The 19,718-nt window shown below is 42.3% G+C and overlaps 1 long non-coding RNA gene across 5 annotated transcripts in view; it reads right to left on the bottom strand.

Moving 5' to 3' along the window:
- Positions 1-19,718, bottom strand: part of 1700112M02Rik — a 125,098-nt gene that overhangs the window by 23,079 nt on the left and 82,301 nt on the right. For 3 of the 5 annotated variants that reach the window (XR_873658.1, XR_873657.1, XR_382643.2), the window contains exon 3: positions 7,142-7,229. The exons of the other annotated variants lie outside the window; for them this stretch is intronic. This is a non-coding gene — a long non-coding RNA (RIKEN cDNA 1700112M02 gene). The remainder of the gene's footprint in view (positions 1-7,141; positions 7,230-19,718) is intronic. 5 annotated transcript variants of the gene reach the window in all.

Genomic DNA, 19,718 nt, shown 5'->3' with positions numbered 1-19,718 from the left:
GTATTTGTGTGCAGAACTGTCTTGGTTATTTTTGTGCAGAAGAAACTTTCTGGACACCCAGTCGCCATTTGCCATCTTTCCATGCATTATAGAGTAAGCCCAAATCGAAAGCTTAACATGCCAAAGATTACAGCTTTACAGGCCAGTCCTAAGCTGAAAGGATGAGGTTGTATCTTGCTTTTTCTTGTTTCCATTCTTCTTGTTTGCCAGTTTAATATTATACATATAGATATACAACATAAATATTTTATTTTATTATTTTTTAAATCTTGTGCATATAGGTATGTGTGTAGCTAGCCTTGCTGGGTGTTCACATATGTGCAGATGCCTATGGACTCTAGAGCAGGGTTTCAGATTCCTTGGAGCTGGAATTCCAGGTGGTTATAAACACCAGATATGGTAACTAGGAACAGAGCTTGGTTCCCATGGAAAAGCAACACATACTCTGAGCTGCTGCACCATCTCCCCAGGCCCAGATAGTATATTTAATGTATAGAAAAGTTTGGAACAAGCTGGAGAGATGGCTCAGTAGTTAAGAGCACGAGCTGCTCTTTCAAAGGTCCTGGCTTCAAATCCCAGCAACCACATGGTGGCTCACAACCATCTGTAATGAGATCTGATACCCTATTCTGGTGTTTCTGAAGACAGCTACAGTGTACTTACATATAATAATAAATAAATCTTTACGCTGGAGTGACTGGGGCCGGGGTGAGTGGGGCCAGAGAGAGCAGTGCCAGAACGAGCAGAGGTGCTGAGTTCAATATCCCAGCAATAACATGATGGCTCACAAACCATATGTACAGCTACAGTGTAGTCATACACATAAAACAAATAAAATAAATCCTTTTAAAAAAGAAAAGAAAAAAAGAAATGTTTGGAAGGAACACTATAAAAATAGTTGGCCATGCTTCTACCATATGAGATCAAAGGCAGGTATGACATTTTTATGAGTCTTTTGAGTAAATAGACACATTAACAGATAAGAGCTAAATAAACAGCTACAGCAGCAAGGAAACCTGAAGAATGGGCAACATGACAGGAAGTCCTCAAATGACAGACCCCAAGAATGTCTACATTCCTGTCCCCAGTCAGCCCTAATCCCAACATTCTTGTTCCACTTTGTTAACCACCAGGCAACAGTCCTCCATCCAGGGCACTAGAAGTCAAGAAAGTGAAACCAGGCATGGTGCCACAAGCCTTTAGTCCCAGTATTCAGCAGGTTGAGGCAGGAAGATCTCCTCAAACTTGCAGCCAGTCTGGAATACATACTTCAAGGTCAGCCTAGGATATTTAGTGATGTCTGTCTCCAAACTTGCAAACAAGTCAGGAACATTAGAGCCCCATTTAGCTTCCCTACCTGGCCCAGGACCACTCCTGCCCCATCTGGTCGCAGGCAACTATACTATCACAAGATAAATACTCTTAAAAATGCCACAAATGTTCAAATCAGGCTTCTTGTTGCTTCCTGTGCTCTGTGCCAGCACTATGTGTATTCTGGAAGCAGTCAGAGAGGTCCACAAACCCTCTGCTTAACACATGGAAACTCAGTGTGGAAAAGGTAGTAGATATGACAAGCAGTCTGGAAAGCTCTTACTACTTTAAAAGGATGTCATGGGGAAAAAAAGAGCCTATGGGGACAGCTACAATGATTGCCCCTCCTGTGATGGGTGCCCCCATATGATCGGTAAATCCCCTATAATGAGTGAACCCCTTTTGATAGGTGATCCTCCCCTGTGAAGAATGTTTCTCCTTGTGATTGTTGTTCCTCCTGTGATGGGTGCCCCCATATGAAGGATGAGTCACTTGTGATGAGCATTCCCCTGTAATGAGCATTCCCCTGTGATGAGTGATCCCTTGTGTTGGGTGATCCCCCTATGAAGGGTGATCCTCCTTTAATGAGTGTCCCCTCTGTGATGAGTGATTCCTGTGATGGGTGTTCCCCTGTAATGAGTGATCCCTTGTGATGAGTAATCCCTTTGTGCTGGGTAATCTCCTTGTGATGGGTGATCACCCCCTGATGAGTGATCCCTTGTGATGGGTGATTCCCCCTGTGAAGGGTGGTCCTCCTTTAATCAGTATTTCTGCCTGTGATGGTGATCTCCTTGTAATGGGTAATCCCTGTGATGGGTGATCCCCCTGCTGTAATAGTTGTGTTCCCCCACTCTATTTATATCTTCCCAGAGCTTCCAAAGAAAGGGAAGCAAAATAACACCTGAGCTGCCTGCAAGGCGTCCTGCTGAAATGGATGCTGATACTCCTGAAGGGACAGTTCAATAGATACCATCCCATGACAATAAGATCTGTAATAGAACCACGTTAAAATTCTTCCATCACCCAATGGGGCACATCAGCCTTAGGCAAAGGCCATGCTTACTCCCAGTGAAGGAGAGCAGAGTGGTATTGACTTTCTAAGCTCAAATATAAGAGAAGCCCTTTGTTGATTAATTAATTCATTTTGAGGAGTTTGGAATTTGCTTTCATCAACTTAAATCACAAACTCTTGATTTGCCGATTCTTGGCCTTTTTTTCCTGTTATAAAGAGTAAATGATGTTGTAAGGGGTCTTTGGGGGAACTCAAGCATTTCTGAGTCTGGAAAAGCATCTTCTAGAAGAAGTTTACTCTGGCTGGTTAAGCTTGTCCCTCCTCATAATCTCAGGTATACCGACCATCTGCTGTTCACCTTGTCTGAGAGCTGGCTTCTGGGGATCATCTACATGCTGAAGATTTTAAATTCAATGCTTTCTGTTCAGCATTGGACCCAATGATGTTGATGAGATTGGCCCACTGTCTCCAGCTTCCTGGGAGGAATATTATCCATCTGTTGTGGAAAGTTTTGAAAGAGGCAAAGGTACCATATTCTTAGCCAAATGATTTCTCTTGATATTTGAAATCATTCACTGTGTTTCATCTCGCCTTTGCTTGGCCTCCTCATCCCCATGTTGAGGCCAGATGCCCATGGCCCACATGTTTCCCTTTGCTCAGCTCTGGGATAGTGGAACTTCAATGCACCAGAGTTCTTCCTAATCATAGTCCAGCCTTTTCCAAACACTTGATATGTGGTTGATTTAGCAATTTAAGTATCAGTAGATAGATATCAACAGATGGTTTTGTCCTGAGTACTGTAGCCACAGATGCCCTGACTGACGTCAGCGCAACTACACAACACTGACAGCCCCAGGTTCCTCATGACCAAATATGGTGTTCAGGCCACAGTCTACAGGTAGCCTGTGCAAGAGTGCTGGTGCAAGTTAAGTGGTTTTCTTACATATGTTTCCTGTCACTGGTCACTCTTGTTGCATAATTTCCTCAAACTTTCTTTCTTTATTTCTTCCTTGATCAAAGAACTCCACATAAAACCAGAGACACTGAAACTTATAGAGGAGAAAGTGGGACAAAGCCTCGAAGATATGGGCACAGGGGGAAAACTCCTAAACAGAAAATCAATGGCCTGAGCTGTAAGATCAAGAATCAACAAATGGGACCTCATAAAACTGCAAAGCTTCTGTAGGGCAAAAGATACTGTCAATAAGACAAAAAGGCCACCAAAAGATTGGGAAAGAATTTTTGCCAATCCTAAATCTAATAGGGAACTAATATACAATATATACAAGAAGCTCAAGAAGCTGGACTCCAGAAATTCAAATAACCCCAATAAAATATGGGGTCCAGAGCTAAAAAAGAATTCTCACCTGAGAAACACCGAATGGCTGAGAAGCACCTGAACAAATGTTCAACATCCTTAATCATCAGGGAAATGCAAATCAAAACAACCCTGAGATTCCTCCTCACACCAGTCAGAATGGCTAGGATCAAAAATTCAGGTGACAGCAGATGCTGGCCAGGATGTAGAGAAAGAGAGGAACACTCCTCCATTGTTGGTGGGATTGCAAGCTGGTACAATCACTCTGAAAATCAGTCTGGTGGTTCCTCAAAAAATTGGACATAGTACTACCGAAAGATCCAGCAATACCTCTCCTGGGCATATACCCAGAAGATGTTCCAACTTGTAATAAGGACACATTCTCCATTATGTTCATAGCAGCCCTGTTTATAATAGCCAGAAGCTGGAAAGAGCCCAGATGTCCCTCAACAGAGGGATGGATATGAAAAAAGTGGTACATTTACACAATGGAGTACTACTCAGCTATTAAAAACAATGAATTTATGAAATTCATAGGCAAAAGGATGTATCTGGAGAATATCATCCTGAGTGAGGTAACCCAATCACAAAAGAAATCACTTGATATGTACTCACTGGTAAGTGGATATTAGCCCAGAAACCTAGTATACCCAAGATACAATTTACAAAACACAAGAAAATCAAGAAGAAGGAAGACCAACACTTGGATACTTCATTCCTCCCTAGAATAGGGAACAAAATACATGTTACAGAGATAAATTTTGGACCTAAGACAAAAGGATGAACCAGCCAGAGACTGCCCCACCCGAGGATCCATCCCATAATCAGCCACCAAACCCTGACACTAATGCATATGCCAGCAAGATTTTGCTGAAAGGACCCTGTTACAGCTGTCTCTTGTGAGACTATGCCAGTGCCTGGCAAATACAGAAGTGGATGCTCACAGTCATCTATAGGATGGAACACAGGGCCCCCAATGGAGGAGCTAGAGAAAGTACCCAAGGAGCTGAAGGGGTCTTCAGCCCTATAGGAGGAACAAGAATATGAACTAACCAGTACCCCCAGAGCTCATGCCTCTAGCTGCATATGTAGCAGAAGATGGCTTAGTTGGCCATCATTGGGAAGAGAGGCCCCTAGGTCTTGCAAACTTCATATGCCTTACTACAGGGGAATACCAGGGCCAAGAAGTGGGAGTGAGTGGGTAGTGGAACAGGGTGGGGGGAGGATATAGGGGACTTTTGGCATAGCATTTGAAATGTAAATGAAGAAAATATCTAATAAAAAATTAAAATTTTTCCTCAAATTTTATGGAATATTGAATTCAAAGACATGGCTTTTGTGTGCTTAGAGTTTTGTTGGTGCTGCATTTAGTTTGCAATAATTTTCCTAAAATATGAATAGTTTAAAAACTACACCATCCAACTATCACCTACCTACCTTTCATCTATCTATCTATCTATCTATCTATCTATCTATCTATCTATCTATCTATCTATCTATCATCTATCTATCTATCTATCTATCTATCTATCTATCTATCTAGCATATCTGTCTGTCTCTGTCTATATATCTATTTGTCATTATCGTCTATAATCTCTGTATCATCTGTCATCTATTTACTTTACTATTTATATATGATCTATCAATATATTTATCATCTATAAACCACTTATTTATTTAGTACCTATTTATCAATATGCTATCCATTTATATATCATCTATACCTATAAAATATAAATATTTATGCTTTTATTGTTAAGGCAATCAGAATGCTCATTAGCAAACCCCAAGGTCATTGACATAAATTTCAAGAAATGTTGATGGTGCTGTTATAGCGCCAGAGCCTTCTATGACATCACAGAAGACTCATTCCTCTTTGTGGATGGGAGTTTTCAAAGCTCATACTCTATTTTTTACATAATGCACCCGGTGTGACTCCAAGTAGTTCCACTGAAGATTTCAGTGGTGATCAGCAAATCTGCTGCAGAATAGTGGAGGTTGTGAACCCTCCACACCCAGCCCTTCTGTTCATGACCTGTTATTGTGCCAATAAGGAGCAAGTACCCCATACTCAGAAGTAGGTGGAGCCTGGAGAAGCCAGGGAGCCTGTGCTCTTCTGGTCCTTACTCAGTAGTCATTTACTGAAGCCCTGCATAGCCAGCAGCAACTCAAAATACAGGGCATAGAGATCCAGTTCAACCTATCCTCTGCCTCTATGTCCTGTTTGTGCTTCTCAGCATCCCTCCCAATTCCACAACCTTCCCTCCCAGCTAACACTCATCTCCTGCCTGCATATTTTGCCTCATGTCTAATGTGAGTCAGACCTTCCAGGTTATCTTTCAGTCGGGCTTGAGCATTAAAGAGCACTGAACAGATTTACAGCTCCAGTGTCACAGGGAATAATGAAAGCTCACTGACCACCACTGCAGAAACATTCCTCTCCCGTGCTTCCCATCAGTCCTCCATGAACCCTCCCATACACCTACCACACATGGACATCTGTCACAAAGGAAATGTCCATAAGTTGAGCACTTGCTTGACAAGGCTAAGGGCTTGATGCTCATTTCCCAACTGAAGGACCACTAAGGTCCATGTTGCCTCACACTAGATTGTCTCACTCTTGAGATCACAGTCAGACACTATGGCCTGTTTTCCCTGGTGGTTCTGCTCCAGGTCTTTGAGGTTTAATAGCCCCTCTGAGGTTGTTTGGATCTTATTGAAGGTCTACCTTACGTCTTCACCCACCAAATTGAATGGCAAATAAGATCAGTTTTCTCCTAAAACATCATGTCTTCAGACTTTTGTTTGTTTTGAGCCAAATTCAGAGTTGGAAAATAATGTGGTATGTTAACAAAACAAGACTATGAAGGTCACACCTGCTTTGGTTGAATGTGTCCTCTTACTATTTAATATTTTATCCACTAACACTGGCCAAATCTTTTTCCCTTCATTGTTAAGATCTTGGCTATATCCTGATAGATTACTATGCTTAATTCCCATCAGGACATGATGGGAAATGACAGGGAAAATCCCAAAGCTGGACCCACCCATTATCATTCAGCAAAGCAGTCATAGCAGCACACAAAAAGACAGAGGCTCACCACGTGGGCTCCAGGAAAACAAACATCTCTATCCCAGCTCGTGTTTCTGATTATGTATGACAACCCTGCTGACCTGCCTGGGTTCTTTGGATACACCCAGCCTCCGCTGAGGCCTGAGAGCTGGATGGGCTGTCACATTCCAGCACTTTGGCTCATACATTTCAACTGGTTGATGTTCCACGGTCCTCCTAGGTTTACCAGTGACAGTGTGACCTTCAGCCTGGCATCCCATCCATCATGCTTTGAACTTTATACTTCATTCCACGCTCATTTCTTCTTGGCAAGGAAACCTTTGTCTACAGCCCTGTTTACCACCCACAGGGGAGCTTCAATCTGTGTAGCTCTGTAATGCACATGAGGCTGAGTATGGAGAAAAGGAAAGAGGAGCCTTGTGCATACCTGGTACAGGGTAGATGGCCATCTCAAATTCTCGTTGCTATCTTCCCTTCATCTCTGTGGTAACAGGCTATCCACTTCCACTTCCTACCTTTAATTAGAGTGCAATGGCTGAGTTAGTGACAACGTTTCCAGTCAGAATCTGAAGGATTTCTTTAGCAGCTGTTGCGTTTTTGAATATGAAATGTCCCTCATGGACTCGTAGTGCATTGAACACGTAGTCCCCTGCAGCTAGCCCTGTTTTGGAATGCTGTAGACCATTAGGAGGTTAGGGAAGTTGGAGGAAGTCTATCGGTGGGAAATGAGCCTCGTAGGTCACAGTGTGATTTCATTTCCTGTACATATTGGTCTGTTGAAATGTGAACAAGTCTCACATATCTACCATTGTGGAGCCACTGGCTCTCTTGCCTTCCCCACCTGAAGAGCCCAAAGCCAGGAGACACCAGTCAAGCTGGAGTAAATTTTTCTCCCCTTAAAATGTTTCTAGTCAGGTATTTGGCCACAAGAAAGAAAAAGTAACTAATACAGCAACATTCAGATTTAGGCTTGTCCACATAAGAAGACAGGAAGAAATCTATCCTGACAGACTTATTTGGAATAATATGAAGCATGGTTTATACACAAGCCGTGGCCCTTCTGTGGTCCTGACACAGAGCATAGAGGAGAATCTCCTAGAATGGGCTGATGGAATCTTGGGCTAAAAATCTTCCAGACCCACAATACGTTCTAAAGAAGAAACAAAAACCAGCTATGGGTAAGCCAAAACGAACAGAAATTCCGTCATGGAGACCAAAGTGAACTTGAAAACCACTTTTGTTCCTTTACAAAACGGTTTCTTATTGATGCTGGCATGCAGTTCCTGGAGAGCTCATGGCAGTTGCCAGAGTGCAAGCGCCTACCTCTTTGTTGAGGTTGGGTCAGGTATTCCCCCAGAAGGGACATTGGGACATCTGGTGATACTACCTTGCCTGTTATGATTTTAAGTGTAATAAAATTGCTCAGGACCTCACTGCTGCTGATTTTCAACTAAATGAAAAAAGGTACGGTCAAACCTTTCCTAGGAGGGCATACATGGTCTTTAAGTTGGCTCTTATAGGGCAGTGAGAAACTGAATTTCTTGTTAATGAAAACATTCTATCAATATGAATTGCATATGTGGCCAATATAGCATTTGCACCATAACTGACTAATTTTATCACCAATATGTCTAGAGTCATTTCTTTGCCCAAGCTGTATACTTTAGGGTTCCTATGTGATAATATGGAATAGGTCTGAGGGATACTTAGTGGAATCATGTATGACTACCTCAAACTCGTGCATCAAATCAGAAGCAAAGAACAGAGTTTCACACAGGTAATAACTAAATAACTAAAATCAATGGGGATGTGTGTAGAGAGGGTCTTCTGAATCTACTGTGTCATCTGAAACTCAGATAAGTGAACTGAGTAAATATGGATACACAGGGGTGATTGATTGATATGTGGATAGGCAAATGCAAACCAGGTGTCAGGCTGACTGGGGCATGGGATGCCCAGGTAACTAGCTTCACATACTACTTATTGTGGGTCTGTATTTCACTACAAGGATGCTATTGGGGCGACGAAACATAGAGGCACTAGGGTATGTTCTTTCCTTACCACCATCAGGGTGCCAAGCTCATATGACACCCACTCACTGCTCAGGAGAGGAGAAACACTGCCTAAGAAGGGGCTCCAGCCCATGTTCCCTTGGGTAAGAAATGGCACAGGAATGCCACCGGGAACCTTGAAGAGTTGAGAGCTGGGCCTGAGGCCTGGGAAGAGAGAATCCGACTTAGTTCAGGGGTAAGTGTCAGGAGTGAGGAGAGACTTTCTGTGGGAGACTTAGGTGGCGCTGCCTGGTAACAAAGGCTTCCCCCCATGGCAGTTCTTGATGAGAGAGATAGTGCAAATTGTTCACTCGTGGTGGAAACATGGTTGATTTTGACTTATTCAGGGTGAACCAGAGATTAAATACCTTTTGCAGGAAAGAATGCCCTGGAAGGAAAACATATTGGCTAAACCATCAGGCCTTCCCATCTAGATACCTCTTTAGCATGGAGAATTCTGGGCTCTATGCTACGTGACCAGGTGTCATGATCTTCTTAGTGGAGTGTCATGGTACATGTTCCAGAACAGGAATCTAGTCTGGAGCAGATTCAAACACCTACCATTCTCAATCATGAGAGTTGTCAGAGTTCCTTCAGCTGCTCCACCGTACCAGTTTTTCTGTCCAGTGACATGGTTCCACATGCCCTGCAACTTATTCTTTAGCATTATGGGAAAATTGTCAACATTCCTCAAAAAACCAAAAGTACAGCTACAGCATTCTGAGCATATATCAGAAGGAAAAACACCAACAAAGACACATCTGCATGCTAATATTTGCTGCTGCAGCATTTGCAGCAGCCAAGGTTCAGAATCCGTCAAGATGTTTGTTGTTGGATGAAGGGATAAGAAACACGATATGCATATGAAATAGAACATTAGTTAACACTTAAAAAGAATGGGATCATGCCCTGTGCAGCTACATGGGTGAAAGTGGGGGTGGCAATGCTGAGTGAAATACATTTTGGAGACAGAAGGACAATTGCCACATGTCCTCACTCATGGGCGGGAACCCATAAGGTAGAGTCTATAGGCTCAAAGTCATTAGAGAACAGGAAAGAGTGTGGAGCACTGGAAGAGTGGGTAATTCTTATCAAAATTCAGTAGGAGAGAGAGCAGTTCAAAGCTTTCCGTAGTAAAATAAGATGACTAAACTCTACCTCAGCTCATCCATTGGAAATACCCACTAAGATAAAAATGAAACAAAAGCAAACAAACACAGAGATGCTACTGACCTGAGTCACTGGTACTTCCTGGTCATACTCACTGAATTATAATTTCTCATCTCATGCATGAAGATGAGGAGAGAATGAAGATGAGAATGAATGAAGAGGAGTTTTATGTCAATTAAAACAGAACTTACTATGTAGAAAAATGAAAGCCTCCTTTGTGTGTACTTGGGGGGCTGCTATTGGAAGACATTGATGCTGGATTCAGTGGTCTCTCTCTCTGTGAACAGAGGTAACCCAAGGGGCACAGGTGAGCAGATGAGTTCTTTTCCTAAAAGACAGCACTGCACTCCTTCCTATCCCTGGACATTAGAGCCCTGGCTTTTCTGACCTTCAGTATCCTGGACTGGCATCAGAGTCCCCTGTACTCTCAGCTATTCAGTTTACGTTCAGACCATTGGTGTTGCCTTCCTTTGTCCTAAGGGCTTCAGACATGGCTAAATGTCACCACTTTCTGCATTCTCCAGGATAGCAGTTTGTTGAGCATCTCACTGGCTAGTGTAACAACATGAGCTGGTTCTACTGAAAAGTTGCCTCTGATTCTGTCTGCCATCTACGCATCCCCCAAGAACTAACACATATGCATGTTATCTGGGTTATCATACATTTTGTATAATATGCAAATTTATTCATATAAGTTTGCCTCAACTTAATAATCAAGCCTTGATTTTTACATTTATATTCTAGTGGAGAGTGAAAAATAAAAGTTGTATCCAACCATCCACATCACTGTTGACAGAATTTTTGGAAAAAACACTGTGTATGTGTAAACCAAAAGTGACTCTCACATTCTGGAGAAGTTTGTTGCAAAGAAGGACAGCAAAGCAACCTGCAGAAATGAGCATCTAACACTTAGATTTAGGAAGGGATAGGCTTGGTAGAATCAAGTGCATATAAGGTCAAGGTGTCAGCTGAGGAGGTGTGAGGACCACAGGAGTCAGAAGAACCTCGGAGTGCAGTGGGTCGACACCAGGAGGAGCGGTGACTTCATCCTACAAAGTGCCTGGGAAGAAGTAGACAAATGCCCCTGTGGTATACAATTTCAGTGGGTTTGTGCATCTACTTTTATCCAGAGAGCAAACCTGAATGCTGCCTCTGACTCTGTACTGTAATCCACAGACTAACTTATCTCCAAGAAGAACAGTGTGAAAGGAAAGTAGAAAGCACTTAGGGGGCCTAGTCCAGGATCCATGGTGTCCATACACTTGACAGCATCTAGCTCTATGAATGAGGTGACAAGAGTGTCTTGCTTCTCACCTGAAAAACTGTTCAACATCTTTAATCATCAGGGAAATGCAAATTAAAACAACCCTGAGATTCCACCTCACAGCAGTCAGAATAGCTAAGATCAAAAATTCAGGTGACAGCAGATGCTGGCCAGGATGTGGAGAAAGAGGAACACTCCTCCATTGTTGGTGGGATTGCAAGCTGGTACAATCACTCTGGAAATCAGTCTGGTGGTTCCTCAGAAAATTGGACATAGTACTACCGGAGGATCCAGCAATACCTCTCCTGGGCATATACCCAGAAGATGTTCCAAACGGTAAGAAGGACACATGATCCACTATGTTCATAGCAGCTTTACTTATAACAGCTAGAACCTGGAAAGAACCCAGATGTCCCTCAACAGAGGAATGGATACCAAAAAATGTGGTACATTTACACAATGAAGTACTACTCAGCTATTAAAAGTAATGAATTTATGAAATTCTTAGGGAAATGGATGGTTCTGGAGGGTATCATCATGAGTAAAGTAACCCAATCACAAAAGAACACACATGATATTCACTCACTGATAAGTGGATATTAGCCCAGAAACTTAGGATACCCACGACACAATCAGCAAAACACAAGAAAATCAAGAAGAAGGAAGACCAACACGTAGATACTTCATTCCTTCTTAGAATAGGGAACAAAATACCCATGGAAGGAGTTACAGAGACAAAGTTCGGAGCTGAGACTGAAGGAAGGACCATCCAGTGGCTGCCCCACCCAAGGATCCATCCCATAAACAACCACCAAACCCAGACACTATTGCATATGCCAGCAAGATTTTGCTGACAGGACCCTGATATAGCTGTCTCTTGTGAGACTATGCCAGTGCCTGGCAAATACAGAAGTGGATGCTCACAGTCATCTATAGGATGGAATACAGGGCCCCCAATGGAGGAGCTAGAGAAAGTACCCAAGGAACTGATGGGGTCTGCAACCCTATAGGAGGAACAACAATATGAACTAACTAGTACCCCCCAGAGCTTGTGTCTCTAGTTGCATATGTAGCAGAGGATGGCTTAGTCATCAATGGGAGGAAAGACCCTTGGTCTTGAGAAGATTATATGTCCCTGTAGAGGGGAATGCCAGGGCCAGGAAGCAGGAGTGGGTGGATTGGGAAGCAGTGTGGGGGGAGGGTATAGAGGACTTTCAGGATAGCATTCGAAATGTAAATAAAGAAAATATCTAATAAAAAATTTTTGCAAAAAAGAAAAGGAGTGGCTTGCTTCTGTGATCTTGTTTCCCAAGCCTATAACTTCAAGACAGTCATATATAAATCAGAAAATAAACCCTCTACTAAGGGACATTAATAAAATGTCTCTCTCTCATAGCCTTTCAAGAGAGTCAAGATCATTGGAGTGCTGAAAAACTATTGCAGCCTTAGGAGTCGGTCCCAAGGTGATGGGCAGCTAAGGGATGCTGTGGAATGGCAAAGGTATGGTGGAAGGCCTTGAACAGCATGGAAACAGTTGTCTGCCATGAACTCAGGCCTGGTTAGATTAGCACATGGTAAAATAAATGAATAATAAATAGGCAGGCGACAATGGGTATAGATGGATATAAATTGGTATGACGGTATAAAAATTAGAACATCTATCTTAAGGCATGATGTGTAATCAGTTGGGAAAATTTCCAGGAAGGAAAGAACCATGATGTTACCAGGGGCAATTGAGCAGAAGAGCAGAGCTTCGGGCATACAGTGCTTCCCAAGTGAGTGCTGGGTTAAAGCTGTCATAAAGAATAAGATGGTTCTGCCACATACTTTGGAAAGGCAGAACATGAACTGTGTAGTTTGTGTAAAGGAAATAGTGGGGGTGGGAGTCTCCCCCTACCAACCCTCTAGTGCTCAAATCTTTGCGTCCTGGGCCAAGAATTACAAAGAGCTTCTGGTGCATCAGTATGAGTAATTGAAGGTCAGTAAGTCAAGTGACTGGATGATTGAAAAGCTGTGAGGGAACTCTGTCGTCTCCACACATACTTCTTCATGAGTACCACAAAGACAAGATTCTCTTTGGCTTTATTTTGGACTCCTCTCTTTTTCCCAGGACTAATGACAATGGCCATGAGTATGTTGTTGTGAATACTGAAGCATGTGTCTGGTCTCTAGCCATCTATCAAAGCCACTGTGCCTTAGAATCCTCCCTAAATCAGACACATAAAGAATTCCATTAGGTAAGAAGTTGATTTAGGACTTTGGAAAGGTACTGGGGAGTCTCAGGGCCACAATATAAAGATGAGGGTGAACAACAGAGATGTCAGTGCAGAACGATACACTGTAACCAAGTGCAAGAGAGGTCAATGGCCGTCTTGGACAGAACTTTCCATTCACAGGGAAAGCCAGATGCAGGAAGACAGAAGGGACAAAAGGAGATTTGTTCTTCTGTGTTATGGTTGAGAAACCAAAGCTCTCTTGGCATATCTAGCTTGGGATGCAGGGCCCTGTATTTGCTGGTTGAACTTCCTTGCCTACCAATGAAAAGTCATCCCATTTTATCTCTCTGGCATGGTTCAGTAGTAGAATTGATGGTGCCATGTTTGCCATGTCTTCCTGGTACAAGACAGGACTTTCAGGGGATGGGAAGATTTTGAAGTGAATCTCTGGATTACTGACGAGAAAGACTGACTAAGAAATCCATACATGCTGCATTCATTGTGTATTGGCAAGCAGGTAGGTCATCACATTAGGGATGTTTCTTATATTGCATGAAATACATGCGAAACTCTGTGAACCATGGCTTTATCATAAATGTTCTTAAAAGCGTTACCCTAATAAGTGATTTTTGCACGAGTATTTTATAATTTCTAGCCTTCAGTTACAGTGTGAATGAATGCAAAATATACTGTGTGATCTTCACCACAAACACTCTAGGAAGTCACTTACATTTTGGAAGGACTACAGCCTGGTGGCATCACCACAATCCTGGACCAGGAATGTCCTGGCAGTGATGGGTTATCTTGGTGACATCTAGCCTGCAGTTTGATGAGAGGGGCAGATTGTTTCTCTGTTACCATGGTGCACAGTACAACAGGTTCTGTTTCTAACTCCATGGTCTCCCTGTTACTCTGGAACAATTTTCCCCAGGAGGGGTGGTGGGTGGAATGACTTCTTGGGTAGAATCCTGGAGAATTTTAGGGATTTGGGTACTCAGCTATAGTGACGACTCCCTGACGTGAAGACTCGTTCAACCAGTCAGACTTTCATCCCAGTGTATCAGAACCATCCCAGCATTTGAGATGCAGAACACAAATCTTTTAAGATAATTCACAAATATATGACTTAATCTTCCTCTCCTGAAACCTGCAAGTTCATTATCACGATGACCATTCTAACCAGAAGGAAAAAGAACATCATTAACCATTGCAGAGCTCATGGGTAATTTCATAATGGCACTAGTGCTTAGATTTGTGTGGTTCAAAGTAAATAGTGTTAGAAGCTGGAAGACCGTGACTCACTTGCTAGAAAAGACTATGAGGCTTTATGATTTAACAGTGTTGTTGGGGTTCTTTCAACTTGAATTTTACTTTATTCTAGCTTCTAAAGCAATCATACTGACAGTTGCCAGATGGGCAATAAAGAATAAAAGCATAGCTAGCTGGAAGTATGATATGGCCTTCATGGAGTTAGGACTATAATCTTTTATTTATTAAGATGTTATGTTAAATATTTGAAGAGATCAACATTTAATTTTAAAAAATCTGTTGAGTTTGAAAAGAGCTCATGGATTATAGATATCCAATTAAACAACACCACAATGTCTACCCTGTCTTTCCACGAGGAACTTAAACGCTATACAACCTAGCTGCACAGAAAGTAGGCAAAGAAGCTCAGTCCATGGGAATCTTTAGTTCTGAGATCAGGTCCACAAAATTCATGTGACATAAAAAGCAACATGTCGCATGTCTGTAACCCAACTGTTGAGGAGGCTGAGGCAGGAGAATAAAGGCTTGATGTCAGCCAGTGTAGCCAGTTTGTGAGCTGCAGATTCAGAGAGAGACCTGACAAAACAAAACAGAAATAAAAGATAGAAAAGTGATTGAGCAATGTGTCCTCTGGCCTTCATATGCATCTTGCACTCACGAGCACACACACACACACACACACACATAGTGTATAGAACAGAGAGACAGACAGACTGGTAAACAAAAGTATGAATTAAATTTGATGCATATATTTTTAGTTCTTTCCATAAGTTGAATGACATTCTGCATAATATATTACAATGCCTAAGGAAAGGAGTATCTGGGTTTTGGACTTTGGAAACCAAGCCTCCTTATAAAGCATCTATGGCTGTTCTGGTGGAGAAATACAATCTACAAATTATCACTATCAGCCCCAATAGGCAAGTGAGTTCAACTTCTAGTACATAGTGCATGGCGCATAGCACACAGCATACAACACAGAGCACACAGCACATAGAGCACATAGCACACACAGAACACAATCACACAGCATACAGACCACAGTGCACAGAGCATACCACACAACACACAGCGCACAGAACATAGTACACAGAGCACACAACACACAACACATAGCACACAGCACATAGCACAATGTGCACACACTGCACACAGCCTCCAACTCATTTAAATCTTCACTCCATAAGACATTGTCCAGAGAGAAAGAGATCAAGGATTTTTCCCTTTAAGGAATATCAGAATATTCACTGAGAATTTACTGACTTTTACTTTGTAAGCCAAGCGATGGTTTTTATTTCAAGTAACAGCCTGGTTAACATACATTTTAAAAATTACATTAATTTAAGGGCTTAACCGCGCAGAGATAAATCGCAAATGAGCAAATCCAGCCTTTATAGAGGGAGCTCTAGATGGCAGGCTCCTAGCTATCTAGATGGCAGGCTCCTAGCTATCGGCCCCTATGGTAGCTTCCATCTCTGTATCAAGTGGTTCAGAATGTTCACAGCATGGCGTTAGATTTGTTGAAAGCTGGGATTAGGCAAAGCCTGGGAGGCAAGCAGTGCTTCTTGGAGAGAAGGCTCAGGCTCTCCACACCTGACTATCATCCTGGAGACAGTCTGGAGGATACATAAAGTCTGTGCTGAGCCCACAGTCCCCCACTATTTTCCATTTGCAGATTTGCTTCCACTAGAGATGGGTATTGGGTTTTTCAGCATTGATTACGGTGGGGGAGTATATTCTCATAAGTCACAGTTCTGGAAAACTCACAGTCCACATAATAAGTTATTGTTAATTAAAGCCTATTGAATCTTATTTGCCCACCTTAGCATCATGAAGTTGTCACATGGAATGACCACTAGCTGCTTCATAAAATGTAGCAAATGCTACACTGGTTCTGGAGAATCACTGTAGCTCCTGTTAGCAAGCAGTCCAGAGCCTTCCTACCTGGTTTTATCCTGTAGGTGGGTGCTTAAGCAACCCTAAGGTACGTAGGTACCTTAGGTACCAGCCTCATCTGTGATCTCAACTCTTGACTCACCTTATTCTGCATCTTACAGGTGGAGGGCTTGTGTGGGCAAATGTGTGCTACCTTGTGACTTCTAGGATGCAGTAGACAGTCACTGTTATGGATAGAGGTGGGGCCATCTTTCTCTCTCTTGAGAGTGTTCTTGGGATCAGGAGGCTGGCTGCATTCTATGCTGAGATTTCGTTTGACACGCAAGTAGGCAAAAAACCAGCAGTGAATCAGAACACTGAGATTTTCTCACCAGGCACTGGACTACCTTAGGTTGATATTACAGAGGCTTGTAGCCTGTGGTTCTAAGGCAATTTTAACTTTAAACTATCAAAACATGGCATGTAGGTTTATATCACTTCTCTTGCACACATGATCTCTTGGCCCATGCCCATATCAGAACCTGCCCTGGGTGGATCCTTTAGACCTCAATATCTCCCATTTCTAGAGGATGCTGCTGCAGTGACTCTGGAAGCCTTGGGCTTCTACAAAGTGCCTGATTTAGTATCCTCCACCCTCTTTCTGTGATAACATCTTATGCTAAGCTTACAATAGAAGGGAGACAGAAGCACCATGGTGACTCTGATTCCAGGAAGAGAGTGTCTGAGCACTTCAGTGTCTAGACAAGCCGGTCCTATCCTTGTGGGCATGTGGAATTGCCTCATCTCAGTCAGTGCTCTGCTTCTGAGAACTTGGGGTCACACAGCTTCTCTGCCAGGGCGCTGCTCCTGGGGATGTGAGGTTCCACAACTTCTCAGCCCCAGGGAGTGATGCATTGCTTCACTCAGACATTGGCATCTTGCTGCTCTGTGTAAACATAATGTTATTTCCCAGAAGCCAGTGCACAGTTTTGGCTCTGACCCTGAGGTACAGCAGTGCCTATAAAGAACATTTGCACTAGCTCTACATACTCCTGGGCTCAAGGATAGGAATCTGTAGTAATCTAACAAGGGGTAACATGGCGACCCCATGCAGATGGTACCTCAGCATAAAGACTGTTTATGGCAGAATACCATGGCCCCATGTCACCGGACTTGTACATGCTCTAGCAATAGTTCCCATATTGGTCATAGTCTATGATGTATGCTGGTGGCTGCTCTAGCTCAGGTGTAGGGACTCTTTGCCATATGCCCAGATGTGTTTTGTACCATAAACACTAGAAGTCTCAGGTAGAACGTATCATTGCCGCCCAAGGTTTTGGTGGAGCTCCAATGTCCTGTTGTCTATACCTCATAACAGAAAGAGTCCCCTTCCAGTGTAAAGCTGGTAGTTGTGGAAATGGGGTAGAGAAGACCATGTGCTTGTGTCCTGAATACTATGTGAACCCCTGGATTTCTACCCTGGAAAGCAGCCATTCCTTATTTGAGGTTCACCAACAATGTCATCTAAAAACTCTTCCCAATATGTACTTCTTTCAGTTTTTCTGGCAGTTTTCGGAATATCTCTAGATGTTTCCAACAAGCTTTCTTGCTGGTATCATTTCTCCCTAGTAGCATGGACCTTAAAATAAAAATCATACATCCCCAGTAACTCTGCTTTTAATTACATTTGTATAGAAGGCTCTCAATGGTAATGAGAACAAAAGAAAATTACAGATGAAAATACTGACTAGAACATAGAAAATTAATCATTCATTATTTTCAGAGGATAATTACTATACTGGAAATGTTTAAAATCTTCAGACAGATTATTAGAAGTAGAAGAAATAGCATAAATTAAGAAAGTTGCTAGATATAGTCTGAATATACAAAGGCAATCAAGTTGCTATGTCTAAGTGTCAAGTGAGTAGAAGTTATAATTAAAGTAAAAAATAGCATTGCCAATAGTATTAGAATCAGTTAGCATCTCAGTAATGGATTTGGGAGGTTTCTCTAAGAAAATACAAAAATTTACTGAGACATCAAAGGAGATATACATGCATAAATGTATGTACTGCCTTTGTTGGTATGAAAGCTTAAGGTTATTTTATAATGTATTGTCATGATATATGAAGATCTGAAAGTAAGATTTGTAAGTAAGCTTACCAATTTCATTTTCATTCTAAAGCTGAAGTCATTAAAGTGGTATGGCATTAGCATAGACACAATACTTGCGCCAGGTAGGCAATTAATTATATTCAATGATAGCCTACTGGCACACTAGCAGCTAGACACTTCTTAATGGAAACTCGGGAAAGCACAAAACAAAAAAAGCACAATTTGCACAGCATTGAGAAGATTTAAAATCATCCAGAAAAAAAATGTAAAGGAAAAGCTATTAGGAAGTTAAACACTTGGAGTAGTGAAAAGGGAAGTGCACACATGGGCTCTACAGTCATCTTTGATGGTTCCTCTTCTCTCACACATTTGCCTTCCTGCTTCTGTGCTCTACACACATACATTAGCCCTTTCTAGCACCTGTACCACAGGGACTCATGAGGCCCAGACTGAAGGTGAGCAAGAATCACACTAGAGCAAAAATGGTGTTCTTGGAGCCATCCTCTTTTGTGATGTGCACTATAATACATTGTCCAAAGCTGAAACTCACTTTTGAGTGCTCAGTGAGAGTTCACCTGGACAGAGGTAATGTGACAGATGAGGTGTGACTACAGGATGCTAATGTCACATCAGTATTTAACAATGAAAGGTTCTTCTAGCCCATGATCTATGTAAGCATTGCTATGTGACTCCCATCATCCCATAAAAGTATTCAGCAGGTGTGTCAATGCAGCCAGAGAAAGCTCAGTCATGTATGTGAGGATTCACTGGCTATTTGCCAGCTTCCACTTTGACCTTGGTCATTTGTTACTTCTGACTGTGCTGCAAAAGAGAACATACTCAATGATGCACTGAACACTATTCATCAGCACAACAGAAAGGATTTCCAAAACACACTCTTCAAGTGGACATTTTAGCCTCTCAGACAAGTGGGAGGAACTAGTTAACAAATGGAAACACTCATATTCCATGAATAAAATTGGTAAATTTGATCTTATACATCTTCCTGTATGCAAAAATTAGTTGAATTTAAATCCCCCAAAA

Source organism: Mus musculus, chromosome 13 (assembly GCF_000001635.26).
Source record: "Mus musculus strain C57BL/6J chromosome 13, GRCm38.p6 C57BL/6J".
Lineage (NCBI taxonomy): Eukaryota > Metazoa > Chordata > Mammalia > Rodentia > Muridae > Mus > Mus musculus.
Note: the sequence above shows the minus strand (reverse complement) of the source record. Positions and strands in the feature narration are given on the sequence as shown.